Below are 6,000 nucleotides of genomic sequence, written 5' to 3' on the forward strand. Positions count from 1 at the left end.
CCAACTCTTTCTCACGCCGGGCTGCTACACGGATGCCAATTAGCAATACTCAACCAGGGTGGTGTTCAGTACGCATGAAAGGACAAAAATGGTAACGTACTATCTGGACTAGCCCAATAACATACGCTTTATTCCCTTTTCCATTGCAAACATTTTTACACTGTCTTCCCTAATGAACAAGAACCGGCTCACCAATCACAACAGAAGGCACAACTTGATAAAAATTTCCCCAAAATGGTGAACATGAAAAGATCGATGTTCCTGGCACAAGCTCTACGAATATGTTGTGGAGCAGTTGGGATCTCCCCGGTGGCAGCGCTGCAGGCACAGTTGGGAGAGATGCCGTTAAAGTTAAGACAACAACTAACCATGAAATATTGGGTTATTCAAGATTTCTGGCCAGGTGTCCGGTTGGTGTTTACCATTCCTTAAACCAAGGATAACACTTTGCGGAAGAGCTGACAGTAACGTGTGTAGAACCTTAAGAAACATTTTTGTCTGCACTGAGGTGAGTAGCTAGCTAGTGCATTTGCTAGGCTAGATATACACTACATCACCAAAAGTTTGTGGACACCTCTTCAAGTTAGTGTATTTAGCTATTTCAGCCACACCCGTTGCTGACAGGTGTATAAGATCGAGTGCATAGCCATGCAATCTCCATAGACAAACATTGGCAGTAGAATGGCCCATACAGAAGAGCTCAGTGACATTCAACAATGGATCAGCCTCAAAGTGGTAGGCCACACAAGCTCAAAGAATGGGACCGCTGAGTGCTGATATGCATAGCGTGTAAAAATCATCTGTCCTCAGTTGCAACACTCAATACCGAGTTCCAAACTGCCTCTGGAAACATCGTCAGCACAATAACTGTTTGTCGGGAGCTTCTTGAAATGGGTCTTCATGGCCGAGCAGCCACACACAAGCCTAATATCACCATGCGCAATTCCAAGCGTCGTCTGGAGTGGTGTAAAGCTCACCGCCATTGAACACTGGAGCAGTGGAAACGCGTTCTCTGGAGTGATTTATTACACTTCCACATCTGGCAGTCCAACGGACAAATCTGTGTTTGGGGGATGCCAGGAGAATACTACCTGCTCCAATGCATAGTGCCATCTGTAAAGTTTGGTGGAGGAGGAATACGGGTCTGGGGCTGTTTTTCATGGTGTGGGCCCCTTAGTTCCAGTGAAGGGAAATCTTAACGCTACAGCATACAATGACATTCTAGATGATTCTGTGCTTCTAACTTTGTGGCAACAGTTTGGAGAAAGCCCTTTTCCTGTTTCAGCATAACAATGCCCCTGTGCACAAAGTGAGGTCCATACAGAAACCTTATCAAACACCTTCGGGATGAATTGGAACGCCGACTGCAAGCCAAACCTAATTGTTTGGCTGAATGGAAGCAAGTCCCCGCAGCAATGTTCCAACATCTAGTGGAAACCTTCCCAGAAGAGTAGAGGCTGTTATAGCAGCAAAGGTGGGATCAACTCCATATTAATGCCCATGATTTTGGAATGAGATGTTCGACGAGCAGGTGTCCACGTACTTTTTAGTGTATTTTGGATGTAGCTAACAAATCCGACACAACTAACCAGTTTTGTTAGCAGGTTTCTAGGGCTTGGATCCTGAATGCTCAGATGTACTGTGAGCCTCACTGTATTACAATTTACATGGTAGTTTAGTTCAGTGTATAGCATCTACAGGCCTCAAACTTGACTCTAGATCTCGAAGCCCGTTCCACTGCATTTTTTCATTGTTCCCCTCTAATCAGGGACCTGAGACACCAGGTGTGTGCAATTACTTATCAGAACAAAAAGCAGCAGGATCTGGACCTCGAACTGTTAGAGTTGAGTACCCCTGATCTACAGTATGTCTACATTGGGATTTAACAACTCAACATTGATTTGACTTAAAATTGTTATATCACAGCATTTCATTGAGGGAGAGCCAACAGTGAGATACCCTCCCTGACCCAGTGCCTTTTGATCCTCAAGGTACACATGTCATAGGAAAGAGAATGATAACGCCCAATGACAGAGATAGAAGTCATTACATCTCAAAAAGCACAAGAAAGAGGATTTCAACAGCCACCATCTCAGATTGTTCTGAAATCGTTTCTGTAGTTAAAAATGGTTAAGATTAGCATTCCTAATCTGCAAAAGGTACAGGGATTGGACTGCTGAGGACCGGGGTAAAGTCATTTTTTCTGATGAATCCCCTTTCCGATTGTTTGGTGCATCCGAAAATAAGCTTGTCTGGAGACGACAAGGTGAGCTCTACCATCAGTCCTGTGTCATGCCAACAGTAAAGTATCCTGGGATGCTGGTTGCTTCTCAGCCAAGGGAGTGGGCTCACTCACAATTTTGCCTAAGAACACAGCCATGAATAAAGAATGGTACCAATACATCCTCCGAGAGCAACCTCTCCCATCCATCCAAGAAAAGTTTGGTTACAAACAATGCCTTTTCCAGCACGATGGAGCACCTAGCCATAAGGCAAAAGTGATAACTAAGTGGCTCGGGGAACAAAACATTAATATTTTGGGTCCATGGCCAGGAAACTCCCCAGACCTTAATCCCATTGAGCCCACTCCCTCAAGAGGCAGGTGAACAAACAAAATCCCACAAATTCTGACAAACTCCAAGCATTAATTATGCAAGAATGGGCTGCCATCAGTCAGGAATGTGGCCCAGAAGTTAATTGACAGCATGCCAGGGCAGATTGCAGAGGTCTTGAAAAAGAAGGGTCAACACTGCAAATATAGACTCTTTTCATCAACTTCATGTAATTGTCAATAAAAGCCTTTGACACTTATGAAATGCTTGTAATTATACTTCAGTATTCTATAGTAACATCTGACAAAAATATCTAAAGGCACTGAAGCAGCAAACTTTGTGGAATTAATATGCGTCATTCTCAAAACTTTTGGCCATGACTGTACACACTCCCAGGAATGTAATTCATGATAGATTATTAGCTTCCCTACAGAAAAGACACTAACCTTCACACATCTAGATGACCGGGCAGGATGGGTGTGGAGCCAGAGACAGTAATGGGTTCAAACTGTAGAACCAGTTTCTACAATTGAATATAGAAATTTATTTTTTCAAACAAATCTACACTCATTTTATCTCTGGGACCCTCAAGATGACAAATCAGAGCAAGATTACTGAATGTTAGTACATTATTTACCTTCAGATGGGAATGTATCAAACCGTGATAAAAGTATTTTGTCGTCATCAAACAGCATGGTATTCTTAGCATGGTATTATTTTGCTGTAATAGCTACTGTTAGATTAACAAGAATATAAGCTTTATGCCCATGTCAGACATGTCTATGTCCCGGAAGTTGGCTGTTGTTTACAATGTTTTCTAGTCACATTATCGCATATTGAGCAACAACTGCCCCGGTGTAGGGACACCAATCCCGTAGAGGTTAAATCATTTCTTCAGTTGATTAATAGGAATTAGTATATTGCAAATAATTAACTTGTGGGTCATTACATGTTATTTCACCCACCATCTCAGATTGTTATGAAATCGTTTCTTATGTTCGAAACAGATAAGATTACCATTCCTGATTTTTTTGTTTGTTTAAATTGTATTTGATCTCTGGGAAATTAGGCTAAATTCTTGCACCCAAATTGACCATTTTTTATTTATAGGATTCACATAATATTCGACAAACATAGTACCCAACTACCGATTTGGACCAAAATTCTTCCTACCCTTGAGTAAGACATGAGGAATCCAAAACATTGTTGAAAGTCACCCATGGACCCCCACACTCCACAGCAATCCCACCCCAACAACCAGTCTACAGCATCAGATCTCCATGTTTGAGCTGAGGCTTGGAGTATTGTTCTTCACCCTTTGATATATATTACCTGTGAATATGTTGATGTTTTTTTCCCCTTGTTCAGAGAAATTTGACATGGAATTATTTACCATAAATTAGTGTGAAAGTACCAGATTTTGCCCACTAGATGCTGCCGTTTTAGTTACAACATTTTAGTCACAATCCAGACCTGTTTTTGAACGGAATGAATCATTCACAGTTTCCAGGACACAAATAAAGCCTAAGAGAAGGACAAACTGAATTGCTTGAATTGTGAGGATGACCATACAATGCATTTTCATCATGAGCAAAATCTATTGGTTTTCTTCCCAAAGTTACAAAGAAAATGTTGTGATCCATTTAATAAACACAAAAGACCAGCAACATGGAAAAAATAGTGTGGTGGCAGTAGCAGGAACAGTGGCGTCTAGTGGGCAAAACGTGGTACTTTCCCACTAATTATTACAGTAAATAATGCATCAACTTCAATTCTCTAATTTCTTTGAAAGGAAAAAAAACATCACCAGATTCACAGGGAATACATTACAAAGGATGAAGAAGCAATAGTCTAAGCAGCAGCTGCACACTACTTGTCAAACATAGAGAACTGATACTGTATACTGGATGTTGGGGTGGGATTGGCGTGGGGTGTGTGGGGTCCGTTGGTGGCTTATGATCAGTTCATTGGATTCTCCATGTCTTATTCATTGTTAGATGTAGTTTTGGTCCAAATCAGATTAAGGTACAAGAATCTTGCTAATTTGGGTGCAATAAATAAGAATATCAGTCTGTCCCTGATGTTTTTCCTGGAGAGGTGGCTTCTTTGCTGCCCTTCTTGACACCAGGCCATCCTCCAAAAGTCTTTGCCTCACTGTGCGTGCAGATACACTCACACCTGCCTGCTGCCATTCCTGAGCAAGCTCTGTACTGGCGGTGCCCCGATCCTGCAGCTGAATCAACTTTAGGAGATGGTCCTGGCGCTTGCTGGACTTTCTTGGGCGCCCTGAAGCCTTCTGCACAACAATTGAACCGCTCTCCTTGAAGTTCTTGATGATCCAATAAATTGTTGATTTAGGTGCAACCTTGCCTGTGAAGCCCTTTTTAAGCAAAGCAATGATGACGGCACGTGTTTCCTTCCAGGTAACCATGGTTGACAGAGGAAGAACAATGATTCCAAGCACCACCCTCCGTTTGAAGCTTCCAGTCTGTTATTCAAACTCAAACAGCATGACAGAGTGATCTCCAGCCTTGTCCTCGTCAACACTCACACCTGTGTTAATTAGAGTCACTGACATGATGTCAGCTGGTCTTTTTGAGGCAGGGCTGAAATGCAGTGGAAATGTTTTTTGGGGATTCAGTTCATTTGCATGGCAAAGAGGGACTTTGCAATTAATTGCAATTCATCTGATCACTCTTCATAACATTCTGGAGTATATGCAAATTGCCATCATACAAACTGAGGCAGCAGACTGTGAAAATTTATATTTGTGTCATTCTCAAAAATTTGAACACGACTGTAAACTTACATTTTTTATTATGATAGCATTTTTGTATGTTCTCTGTAGTTATGTACTTGAAAATGTATAGAGGGAGCTTCACCCATCGTTCAACCGACCTGCAGCACTGCCGCACACACAAAACTATGACGCATACTCCTGCCAGTTCTGCAGCCGTGTCTGCTGTTTGCATTCTAATCTGCTGAAGCATGAATATGCACTCTCAACAGCTGGGGGCGATTCCTGCAACTGAGACACATTCTAGAACAACAAAGGACATGAAAAGCTGTGTTCTCCTTGATATGGAATATGACATCAAAAACTATCAGGGACTTTTTAAAATAAAAAATATATATATATTTCACCTTTTATTTAACCAGGTAGGCCAGTTGAGAACAAGCTCTCATTTACAACTGCGACCTGGCCAAGATAAAGCAAAGCAGTGCGACACAAACACAGAGTTAGAAATGGGATAATAGAAAAGTCTATATACAGTGTGTGCAAATGTAGTAAGATTAGGGAGGTATGGCAATAAATAGGCCATAGTGGTAAAAAAAATACAATTTAGCAATTAAACACTGGGGTGATAGACGTGCAGAAGATTAATTTGCAAGTAGAGATACTGGGGTACAAAGGAGCAAAAAATAAATAACAATATGGGGATGAGGT

This window comes from Oncorhynchus gorbuscha, linkage group LG06 (assembly GCF_021184085.1).
Source record: "Oncorhynchus gorbuscha isolate QuinsamMale2020 ecotype Even-year linkage group LG06, OgorEven_v1.0, whole genome shotgun sequence".
In the NCBI taxonomy this organism is placed as follows: Eukaryota; Metazoa; Chordata; class Actinopteri; order Salmoniformes; family Salmonidae; genus Oncorhynchus; species Oncorhynchus gorbuscha.